Raw genomic sequence first — 12752 nt, 5'->3', positions numbered from 1 at the left:
CTTTTCATTTAGAGATTTACCCTTTGTACCTTTTCATTGACAGAACGTGAAACTGGAGCGAAATTGGAGCATAAAAGCCTTGGAACATGGATTTGAAGCAAGGAACACACTCTGACATTGTCTCATGGCACGGGTGTATTCCTCCGGCCAAAGAGCGAAAACAAGGCTTTCAGCACTTGACACAAGCTGTCATGCCCCATCCAACCGCAATCAAAATCTACATGTTAAGTCGTGCCTCCCAAGCAAGGTCATGTTTCTCTCCACAGAGCACAATACGACTAGGTCGTGCCCCTGGCACGGCCATGCCTTTCTCTACAACACCGAACACGGCCTAGCTGCTATAACACTATCATGTACGACCCCCAACCTAGTCGCTGGCGCAACACGGCCCGACCATGCCTCCTAGGTACGGCCGTGGTGTGACAACGGAGCCCTATTATGGAATTTCTAACTGTTTTGGTCGGTTTAAAGGGCTATAAAAAGCCCAAGAAGGCTCCTAAACAAGGAGGGTTTCCCCATGACAGGAAACCCTAGTACCGCCGTCTAAGGAGTCGTCGAAGTCATCCGTCCACCCTTGGAACTTGGAGATCCTTCCAAAGACACAGCAACCATCATGACTAAGTTTTCTTCTTTCTACTCTCTGTTTTGATTTGTAGAATGTTTAATTCAATGTCTTTCAATTGTAACTCCATCTCCATAGAGTAGTTTTCTAAATTCTAGGACAAGAGAGCAACCCGATGAATTGTTGACATACTTTTTATAAAGTCTATTTATCTTTCTCTATTGCATGATATGTTTGTTTCATGATCCGGCTTTATTGCACATACACGTTTGTGGCACTAATCATGCACCTTCATATCTCACGTGACACGGGGAAGGACCAAAAGGTAAACCCAAATCTCCGACCCATAAAGAACCGAGACATGAGGGATTGGACAATAAAGTAGCCCAAAACCTCATGAGGACGCCATTGACTATCACGGAGCTTAATAGGTTTGCCCCGACTCGGCGTCACAAAGTAAGGGATGACACCTAGAGGGCTGCGGGGCATTGTGACAGAAGGCTCACTCAGAAAGCGGTCGCTCTAGTAAGGTCGCCTTGAAAGAAGGTGCCGAGTTCAGGCACGCTAGTGTAATTTCAAAAGTTTATCGAATTCAAGATAGACCATATGCATATGAACAAACATTGAGGTAGGAAAGTAAAAAGCACTTTGTCTTTTTGTGCATGCTCGACTAGTTTTCTTTCTCTATTAAACTCCGAACTAGGATTTTCTAGATAACCTACTTCGTGAATTCGATTGATACTTGATTTTATCGTCATGTGGGATCGATCTTTTTATTACTTAATGACCACCATACACTTACGGTTTTCGCCTATCATTGTTTTATGCCGATACGGTTTCGATATCCATTTAAATATAAAATATACAACAACAACAATCAAGCCTTATCCCACTAGGTGGGGTCAACTATATGGATCCTTTTACGCCATTGAGCTCTATCTCCTACTATACTTAATAAATTTTATTTTGTTTTATTATTGCTAACCAAATCTTTTTTAGTCTTGCTCATTTTATTTTATATTTCTTTTAAATATAAAATATATTAATTAAAAATATTTTTATTTATATATGATTGTCATAGATATATATTATTAATTAAAAGCTGATTTAGGATTTAGGATAAGCAAATTTAATTTTAATTTATTTTGATCGACTTAAAATTAAATCAAATTTGCATATAGAATAATTTAATTTAATTATAATTATATATTTAATAAGGTTAGAATTTATATTATGTTTAATTTTTTTCTATTTTTCTAACAATCCATCCCTTATTCCTCTTCCACAGCAACAATAATAAAATATTTCATTATTTCATCACTCTTATCAAAGGCCACAATGAAAAATAACTTACAGCCTGCCATAATGCAAATAAAGAAATTAAGTTTTAAAGGTTATAGATTTTTAAAGAGTTTCCTTTGCCATGATTTTTTCTTTAAGATGATTAGCTTTTAAGATAGAAATTGTTTATTTTAAGGCATGGTTATTAAGTAGTTTTGATATTTAAGGTAGAAGGTAAATAGTTTTGTAGGAATGTAATTAGATTGGTGCATTTCCTAATTTGTGTTTAAATATTTTCCTAGTTTGTTAGCATTGACAACAATAAAAGAGGTAATTTTTATTGATCATCTTTCAAGTCAATAAAATTGAATTTTTAATCTCAGTATAAGTTAAATTTATTTCTTTTTGTGAGATAGTAACTGCCCGAATTGCATCAATTCTATTTAGTGTTGTTTTTATTTAATATGAGAGCATTTTTTTATAGGACATTAATTTAATAGGAGAGCAATTTATACTATATTAATTTGTTATTTCTGCTACACCAATTTGCTATTAGAGCCAAATTCGTATTTAACTCAATATTTTACTTTATTCCTTAGGGTTTGTATAATACCTAATTTTATTTTAAAATTAAGGAGAAACTTGATATTTTTTAATGTTGACAGTATTAAGAAATATTCTGATTTGATTTGACAACATTAAATAATATTCTGATCTGATTTGATTTGATTTGATTAAAGAAATGACATAAAAGGAAAGGAATTAATTTGATATGATTAAGGAAATGACATAGAAAGAAAGGAATTAAATCTGTGATTGAGAGAGATTTTTATTTTGTAATCTTCCTTTCTAATGTCTCTTGCATCCTCCTATTTTAGTCGGATTCCTTGTGAATTATACAATAATGAAAAAGAGTTATGTTCTTTTTCTCTTCAGACAATTCCACATGATATCAGAGCAATAGGATGTAAGGATGAATTTTAAGGCAGCCATGGTTGGCTCTGGTCCAGCATCCAAGATGCTGGGAGTGAGATGATGCCTTTGGAGGCAAAAGCCCAAGCAACCGATGGCGGGTTTTCATCCTGACAACTCTACTAATCTCTCCAGATTACTCTTCATAAACTGAATGGAAAAAAATATCTTGAGTGGTCTCAGATAGTACGATTGGCAATAGACGGCAAAGGAAAACTTGGGTATCTCAATGGTGAAATCAAACCTCCAACCACAAAGGATCCAAGATTCGAGCAATGGCGGTCTCAAATTCTATGGTCACTGCTTGGTTAATAAACTCTATGGATCCTGTGATTGGAAAGCCATTATATTTCTACCCACAGCTCGAGATGTGTGGGAAGCTGTTAGAGAAACGTATTCAAATTTGGACAATCATTCTCAATTGTTCAAATTAAACACTCGACTGTGGAAAATGGAGCAAGGAGATTGTGAGGTAACATCTTATTATAATGAGATGATGATTGTTTGGCAGGAGTTGGATTTGTTTGAAGAAGATTGGGAAAATCCAAATGATAGTGCTCGCTATAAAAAGAAGATAGAAAGAAACCTGGTATTTGTGTTCCTGGCTAGTTTGAACAAGGAACTCGATGAGGTTCAAGGGTGTATCCTGGGATGAAAGCCTTTGCCTCTCTAAGAGAAGTTTTCTCAGAAGTACGTAGGGAAGAAGCAAGACGATATGTGATGCTAAAAAATATTCCTGAATCAAAACCAGAAATGGAAGGGTCCGCTCTTGCAGTTCGTGGTGCAGAATTTGAAGGAAATAGACAAGGAAAGCAAAGGCCTTGGTGTGACTATTGTAGAAAACCGTGGCACACTCGTGAAAACTGCTGGAAGTTGCATGGAAAACCAGCATATGGGAAGAGGAAACAGGGCAGTGATAACAAGTTAGGGGGAGCACATGAAAGTCGTGCCCTTCATGAACTATTAAGATCCAAAGCGGCAATCTTCCTCAGAATCTTTTCCCTTCACTAAGGAACAAATGGAGCACTTACAAAAACTATTTTCTCAATCCTTAGGAAATTCTAATTCTTCATGTGCCCTTGCTGATTCAGGTATTGTTCCCATCGGTACCCTCGCATGTACCAAATCTAATGGCTTCTGGATCTTAGATTCAGGTGCTACTGATCATATGACTGGTATTTCGCAATATTTCTCTTCTTATACACCAAGTGCAGGGAATCAAAAGATCAAAATTGCATATGGTTCCTTTGCTACTGTTGCAGGAAAAGGACTAGTACCTATTTCTCAATCTATAACATTGAAAGATGTTCTACATGTTCCCACCCTTTCCTGCAATCTTCTATCCATCAGTAAATTCACCCATGATCATAATTGTAGAGCTAATTTTTGTTCCTCGCATTGTGAATTTCAGGATTTAACCTCGGGGAAGATGATTGGGGATGCTAAACAGGATGGTGGGCTTTACCTCTTTAATGAAGGGTCAAACCATAAAACTTGTTTCAGCTCTATTTCTGTTCCAAATAATAGTGAAATTTTGTTATGGCATTATAGATTGGGTCATCTTAGTTTTCAATATTTAAAGTTGTTAGTTCCCAAGATGTTTATTAATAAAGAGCAGTCAATTTTTCAATGTAAATCCTGTGAATTAGCAAAACATCATCGATCTGTTTTTCAACCTCAACCATACAAAAAATCAGCACCTTTTACTATGATTCATAGTGATATTTGGGGTCCTTCTAGGGTGACCACTGTTTCTGTGAAACGATGGTACATTACTTTCATTAACGATTATACTAGGGTCACATGGGTTTTTTTGCTAAAAGAAAAATCTGAGGCTGCAATGATGTTCAAAAGTTTTTATAACATGGTTCAAACTCAATTTCAAACTCAGATTAAAATTTTTCGAAGTGATAATGGAATGGGATTCTTTAATAATATGTTGGGAAATTTTCTTTATGAGAAAGGGATTGTGCACCAAAGTTCATGTAATTATACACCCCAACAAAATGGGATTGTTGAAAGGAAAAACAAACATATCCTTGAAGTTGCTAGAGCCTTGAGTTTTACAACTAAGGTTTCTAAGTATCTTTGGGGAGGAGGTCTGACAACAACCTATTTGATTAATCGAATGTCAACCCGAAATTTGTCATTTAGAACTCCAATCCAGGTTTTCACATAATGCTTTCCTGATTCTCGGTTAGTGACAAACATCCCTTTAAAAATTTTTGGAAGTGTTGCATTTGTTCATAATTTTGATCCTAGAAAATCAAAACTTGATCCAAAAGCACATAAATGTATATTTGTAGGATACCCCAACAATCAAAAGGGTTACAAATGCTTTGATCCAATTTCAAAAAAAATATTTGTCTCTATGGATGTCACTTTTCTTGAGGGAACTTCATACCAGAACACTCATCTTCAGGGGGAGAACAAACCTAATGAAGATGAATGTGTTGATAAATCTGACTTAACTTTTGCGCTTGTTCCTAATGATGCTCTATCACTAAAAGTATAAGAGGTAGAAAATGGGGAAAATATTGAGTCTACCGACAAACAAGAACACTCTGTGATAATGCCATCTCAAAATGAACAAAATGAAATAACAGAAATGGATGGGAAACGATATAAAGGTCTGGTCTATTCAAAGAAAAAGGAAGGCCCTAGTTCCTAGCATCCTCAAGTATCCAATTAGAGGTTCAATCATGAAATTCATGATTCACAAGAACCCAATCTTCCAAGTAATCCTGAGTTTTCTAGTCAATTGGATCTTCCCATTGCTCTTAGGAAAGGTGGTAGATCTTGTACAAAATATCCCCGGTCAAACTTTGTGTCTTATGAAAATATTTCACCTTCCTATTGTACATTTATTTCACAATTGTCTAATGTATCCATTCCTAACAGCATCCAGGAAGCCCGGAATGTTCCTGAGTGGAGAGAAGCTATTCTTGAGGAGATGAAAGATTTGGAGAAGAACTCTACTCGGGAGAAAGTGGATTTTCCTAATGGGAAGACAATTGTTGGTCGTAAGTGGGTATTTACCGTGAAATATGTAAAATACCGGAAAAGGGGCAGATAACGATAAGGGAATTTTTCGGAATTTTTGGAAATTTTTCGGGAATTTTTCGGAGACCGTATGGACGTGTTTACGGGGATAAAAATGGGGCCCGGAAAAGCCTGTTTAGGCTACCCTATTTTAATGAGGAAAAGTTGATTTTTGTTTTTTTGTTTTTCCTTTTTCTTTTAGTGTTTTTTTTTTTTCTTCTTTTTCTCTCCCGCGTGACCTAGCCGACGCCGATTCCTCCTCCATTCCTCACCATCCCGATCCCCTCCTCTGTGCGGCGCCGAGCCTTCATCTCCTTCCCCTCCGGTACAAGAGCGGTGGCCAAGCCTCATGCCTCTTCCTTCTCCTTCGTGTACAAGGGTGATCAGCCAAGGAGTTCAAGCCTCTGCCGATTCTCGTCTGCTTCCATTTCTCGCCCTTTCGTCGCCGGGGCATATCTTCTCGGCCGGTGAAGCCCTCGTGAGGCCGAAGTTCATCTGCTCTCCACCGTCGCATACCGCATCCGCCCGACTCCCTCTGCCTCTGTGTGCCCCGGTCGGTCCACTGCCGTCAGCCGAGGGCCACATGGGAGTCGCCGTTCAGAACGCCGGCGGGGCGCTGTCATCCTTGTGCCCTAGCGTGCCGACTCTTTTGTTCTCCTCTTCGAAGCCTCGGCACGCGAGCTTCATTCCAGCGGTGCCCTAGCACCTGATCCGCCGCCATTCTCCCTGCTCGAGCCCTGATTGCGGTTACGAGGCCGAACGCCAGTGCCTAGGTGTTGCCCTCTTCCCACACAGAGCAGTGCCGACACAAACTGTGGTAAGCTGTTAATAGACTGTCTTATTGATTTTTGATCCGTCCAGTAAGTGTTGATGTGTTTGGTGGAGCTTGCATTAGGGATTTCATCAGGGAGGTTTATTGCTTCCTCTTCACCAGATTTGCAGGACCTTGTCATCGCTGGACAGACTCGATTACCCCTTAGCAGCTACCTTGTTGTCATCTTAGAGGTATTCACTAAACCCTAGTACAAGTTTGGGTGAGGGATGGTTTTGTTCTTTTTGTTTACATAGATCTAATACAATTTCGATTGTGGAATATAGATTGTTAGATTAGGAAAGGGGTTTATGTTTAACCTAAACTAATCTAAGGTAGATGATGACTTTATTAGGGTTAAACCAGTTTAACTCTAGCTTAGGTGGTTAATCAATAATCGTATTTGATTATGATTATCCTAATTAGGTTTGAGAATGTGATTTAGCTATTTAACTCATAAGTAATTAGCTAAATCTGTATGTTTGATTTGCAGGATTTGGATTCGAGACGAGTGTCTCGATGAGGGATCTATTACCGGATTGGACCCTTCTATTTGAGGCGGGTACCTCTTGACTTATCTTTTATGATATTGTCATTGGATATGCATAGTATTTTATAACTACATGCAATGAACATGTTTGCCTTTGGTATGTCACTGTTTGATATCCATAGCATGTTAGGTTTGTCACCTGCGATGTATCCGTGCTTATATCTCGTGATTTGTTGCCATGATTATCTTGTTACCATGAGTATCTTAGTTTCTAGAGTGACATCCCATGCTTACTGAGGTTAGGACTAGGATTTGGATTGTTGTTTCTGGCCTGTGTATCTAGATTATCTGATACTTAGGTTTTTGTGCCATATCAAATTTGTGTACCTCTATTTGTATATCACATATGATTCGTGTACCTAGACTTTGATTCTTTGATCTGTGTATATTATTGGTATATATATTATGGAAGGGAGATATGTTTAGGATCTAGGTTGTTATACCATAGAGGACCTGTATACCCTAGATCTGTGGATTTGACTCACTGATATTGTGGTACCCATATTATATATATGGCTATGGTTATGTTGATCAGTTTATGACTATGCTTAGTGTCATGCATCATGATTGCATCTTCGCGATTATCGGCTCCACTATGGTTGAGCACATCGCCAGATTATATCACCACCACTCGTGGATTAGTGGTATATCGAGCGGTGTGTGGCGGATTCTGTTGTTTAGCTCCGTTAGTCGTATGACTCGGCGTGGTGGCCGTGACGATTCCTTCTGTTTGGCTCACCTGGCATTTAGTGTAGCAGCGTAAGGCAGACGGTGGACTCTGTTTAGCTCCGTTGGTCGGTGACTCGGCGTGGTAGTCGGCGAGATACCTCCCGTCGTCGTGTCTGGGAGTTGAGGCGTTGAGCTCCCCGTTTATGATTTGGGGTCACAGGACGGACTCCGACAGCATTCCGTCCACTCGGTTACTCATCGGGAGTAGTGACGACAGTGCAGTCATAGCCCTACCCATTCGGTCTCACCGTTTGTGTGTGAGATAGTATAGCGTCGGGGTGACCGGGACGCATCATTAGCATTGATGCATTTATATTTTATGATTGTGTTTCCTGCATTTGGTTGATGCATTTTGGTTGGATCATACTTTGACTGCATCTGGGATTATTGACACTTCGGTTTGTGACCTTTTTATCGGATAGGAGTTCTGGTGAGTCTGACTTCCTCGATTACCTTCGGTTTTCGTATTCCTATATATGATTAGGAAGTTGTATTCCATGATTGTTCTGTTAGATATATCTTACTACTCATGTCCATTGGTATTATTGAGTTGTTGAACTCACCCGTTGATACTATCTTTTTGTACCGGGTTTGGTTTGGTGTCGCTTGGGCATCACATCTGCTGATCCCACGTCGCGTGGAAGACTTATCGGTTTCACGTATGTTTTGTTTTGTTTTATGTATCAGTTTTGTTAGCTCTGTACTCCGGTTTTATTTTTGGAGTGTTGATGTTGTTATGTGGTATTTTGTATTTATGTTATTGGTTGTGTAAGTCTAGCCGGCTAGCAGTTTTTGTGTTTTGGTCTTGGTACAGCCGAGTGGGCTGCTTTATTTTTGACTGCGTGGTTGTGTCAGCCAGAGGCTGAATTTGATATTAACTGCGTGGTGTTTGTTTTCTTTTATTGTTATTATTCCAGCCGTATGTGGCTGAGGTATATAGTGCTTGTAGAAAAGTTTCAGATTGTCCGCCGTACAGGGGAGATGTTGCCGAAATTTCTTCGGACAGAGACTCCTCCGGGGCGTGACAAAATACAACTCAGATGGATCCTTGGAAAGGAACAAGGCCCGCCTGGTAGCTAAAACTCAGACTTATGGAGTAGACTACTCCGAGACTTTTTCTCCGGTTGCTAAATTAAACACAGTACGAATACTTCTATCTATAGCTGCTAACCTTGATTGGCCATTGAATCAGCTAGATGTGAAGAATGCATTCTTAAATGGGAACCTAGAAGAGGAGGTTTATATGGAACCTCCACCTGGATTCATTGAGAAATTTGGGAATAAAGTGTGCAAGCTGAGAAAGTCTATATATGGACTCAAACAATCCCTCAGAGCTTGGTTTGACAGGTTTACAAGGTTTGTTAAAGGTCAAGGATATACTCAGGGTCAATCTGATCATACTCCATTTACTAAAAGATCCATCAAAAACAAGATTTCAGTGATGATTGTTTACGTGGACATAATATTGACGGGTGATGATGCTGAAGAAATGAGCAAATTGAAGCAAAACTTAGCAAAAGAATTTGAGATTAAAGACTTGGGCCAACTAAAATATTTTATGGGAATGGAAGTTGCAAGATCCAAGAAGGGCATAGTGGCTACCCAACGGAAGTATATTCTGGATCTTTTAAAAGAAACTGGATTAAATGACTACAAACCATCAAAAACGCCAATAGATGTTAGTGTTAAGCTTAGAGAAGTCAAACAGGGAATTCCTGCAGATATAGGAAAGCACCAAAGACTGGTTGGAAGGTTGATTTACTTGTCACACACACGCCCTGATATTGCCTTTGCTGTGAGTATGGTAAGTCAATTTATACATTCTCCATTTAAAGAGCACCTTGAAGCTGCATATCGAATTCTCCGATATTTGAAAGGGACTCCAGGAAAAGGACTATTCTTTAGGAAAATTGATAAGAGAGGGATTGAGGTGTATACTGATGCTGATTGGTCAGGATCAATCACTGGTAGGAGGTCAACTTCAGGGTACTGCACATTTCTTTAGGGTAACTTAGTTTATTGGAGAAGCAAAAAACAAAGTGTAGTTACAAGAAACAGTGCCGAGGCAGAATTTAGATCTATGGCTCAAGGGATCTGTGAGGTTCTTTGGATTAAGAAGGTCCTAGAAGATCTTACTAAGGAAATTAATCTTCCTATGAAGCTGTACTGTGATAACAAGACAGTGATCAGCATTGCTCAAAATCCAGTTCAACATGACAAAACAAAGCATGTTGAGATTGACCGACACTTTATAAAGGAAAAACTCGATGAAGGGATAATTTGCACGCCATTTGTGCCAACTTCACAGCAAATGGCAGATGTGTTGACTAAGGGCTTGTTGAAACAAGCATTTGAATTTCAAATCAACAAGTTGGGCATGATAGATATCTTTGGACCAACTTGAGGGGGAGTGTTGACAGTATTAAGGAATATTCTGATTTGATTTGACAACATTAAAGAATATTCTAATCTGATTTGATTTGATATGATTAAGAAAATGACATAGAAGGAAAAGAATTAATTTGATATGATTAAGGAAATGATATAGAAGGAAAGGAATTAAATCTGTGATTGAGAGAGATTTTTATTTTGTAATCTTCCTTTCTAATGTCTCTTGTATTCTCCTATTTTAGTCGGACTCCTTGTGAATTATACAATAATGAAAAAGTGTTATGTTCTTTTTCTCTTCATACAATTCCACACTTAAACTAGAGGGGCCTTTTGTAATATTTCCTATTAAATCTCTAAGTTCCTTTTCCACATACTCTTAATCTTCAGCAACAAATATTGCTGCCCTTGCCTATATGAGAACTAACTAACTCTTGCAACAATGTCATAGCACCATCAAGCCCTTCTCTAGCACGCACCCCAAATCACGAGATCTGGTCCCTCCTCTTTTGTTGATTGCATTGTAGTTGGTCACCTCTGCCACAAGGAACAACTTCGCAAGATCTAAATGATAACTCTCTACTTCAACATTGCCCCTTTTCCATAACATGACTGCCCCTTTATCCAAGCCCATTAAATTCAATCATTAAAAATGGCTTACTAAAACAACAACAATCAAGCCATTATTCCACTAAATAGGGTCGGATATATGAATCATCTTCCATCATTAGGCTCAATCTGCTAATATATCCTAGTCTATTTATATTTAAATAAATTTTATTATATTTTATCATTATTAACAAAATTTTCTTTAGTCTCCCTCTTTCTCGATTAATGTGCATATTTATATAGTCTTATATCGCATAATTATGGCATTTATCGGTCGCCTAAGTATATGCCCATACCATCTTAAATACGTATATCAAAGTTTTTCCTCAATAGGTACAATCCAACTTTCTCTGATATTCTTATTTCTTAGCATATTAATCCTCGTATGTCCGCACATCCACCTTAGTATCCTCATCTCTATGACTCTCATCTTTCGTTCATGTTCTTGAATCATATCTCAACACTCAGCTCCATATAACATACAAGATCTTATTGTCATTTTGTAAAACTTCCTTTTAATCTTTAGAGGTACCTTAAGATCATAAAGAACACTCGAGGCTCTCCCTCATTCAATTATCCTTCTTTCTTGTACCCTAGGTAAAACATCTATAAACCCCTTCATCCTTTTACAAATGAACCTAAATATTTAAAGTTCATCACCTCCTATCTTAATAATTATTTTGTTATATTTACTACTATTAACCCTAGGTAAAACATCTATTAACCCCTTCATCCTTTTACAAATGAACCTAAATATTTAAAGCTCATCACCTCCTGTCTTAATAATTGTTTTGTTATATTTACTACTATCAAACTTAAATTTCAAATATTGTCTTTACTCTGCTAAGCTAAAAACTTTTTACATCTAGTATTTCCCATCGAGACTCAAGCTTAGGATTTACTTCTTCACGTGTCTCATCAAAGAAAAGAATGTCATCTGCAAAAACATGTAATATGTCCAATGTGTTCATCCATAACAAATGTAAAAAGATATGAATTTAGAGTTCATCATTAATGTAACTTTATCTTTATTAAGAACATTTTGGTTAGTCTTTTTTGGAGTCTTCACTTTCATTACATCCTCATACATATCCTTAATTATCTAAATATACAAATGTCTTGCTAAAAGCACACTTATAAATTCAAATATTAGTTTGATGTGTATGTGTGTGAAAATTAATAATTGTAATAGTTAAAGTATAATAAATGAGTGAAGTAGATGATAATTATGTAATGTGGTTTAGAGATTCATTTATACTCCATCACCTAACACATCTATGGACAACAACAACAATCAAGCCTTATCCCACTAGCTGGGATCCACTATATGTGTCATTGGAATCTGTTGGAATATTGTAACATAACTAGGGGTATTATTATAATTATACTATATATTCTCCTCTATATAAGAGGATAACTCTGTGATGCCTAAGACACGGGTTTCTCTTCTTAACATGATATTAGAGCGAAAACCCTAATTTTCTTCCCCTTGATCCAACGGAGCCTATCATCCGCGTCTTCTCTGGTGAGTCCTTGTCCCGCAGGTGACCAACGTCGTCCTCCCCGCCGCTACCCAACTCACCAAGAAGTACAACCAAGGCGTCTCTTACAACCAGGAAAACGCAACATCGCGGCTTCCTCGCGATTTTCTGCTAGGGCACGGAACAACGCCTCCCGCACCACTTCTTCCTTTCTCCTCCGAGAAGGGTTATGCCTTCTCCTCCGACGTTCTTCGCACGCAAACACGTCGTCGTTGTTCTGCAGCCGCCGTCACCGAGGATCGGCGACACCAACCCTCACGCCACCTT

The 12752-nt window shown here is 38.2% G+C and overlaps 1 protein-coding gene across 9 annotated transcripts in view; it reads right to left on the bottom strand.

Moving 5' to 3' along the window:
- LOC121980469 (AP-1 complex subunit gamma-2-like) overlaps positions 1-12752 on the bottom strand; it is a 143693-nt gene that overhangs the window by 52047 nt on the left and 78894 nt on the right. The gene's annotated exons all lie outside the window — the stretch shown is intronic.

This window comes from Zingiber officinale, chromosome 5A, assembly GCF_018446385.1.
Source record: "Zingiber officinale cultivar Zhangliang chromosome 5A, Zo_v1.1, whole genome shotgun sequence".
Classification (NCBI taxonomy): domain Eukaryota; kingdom Viridiplantae; phylum Streptophyta; class Magnoliopsida; order Zingiberales; family Zingiberaceae; genus Zingiber; species Zingiber officinale.
Note: the sequence above shows the minus strand (reverse complement) of the source record. Positions and strands in the feature narration are given on the sequence as shown.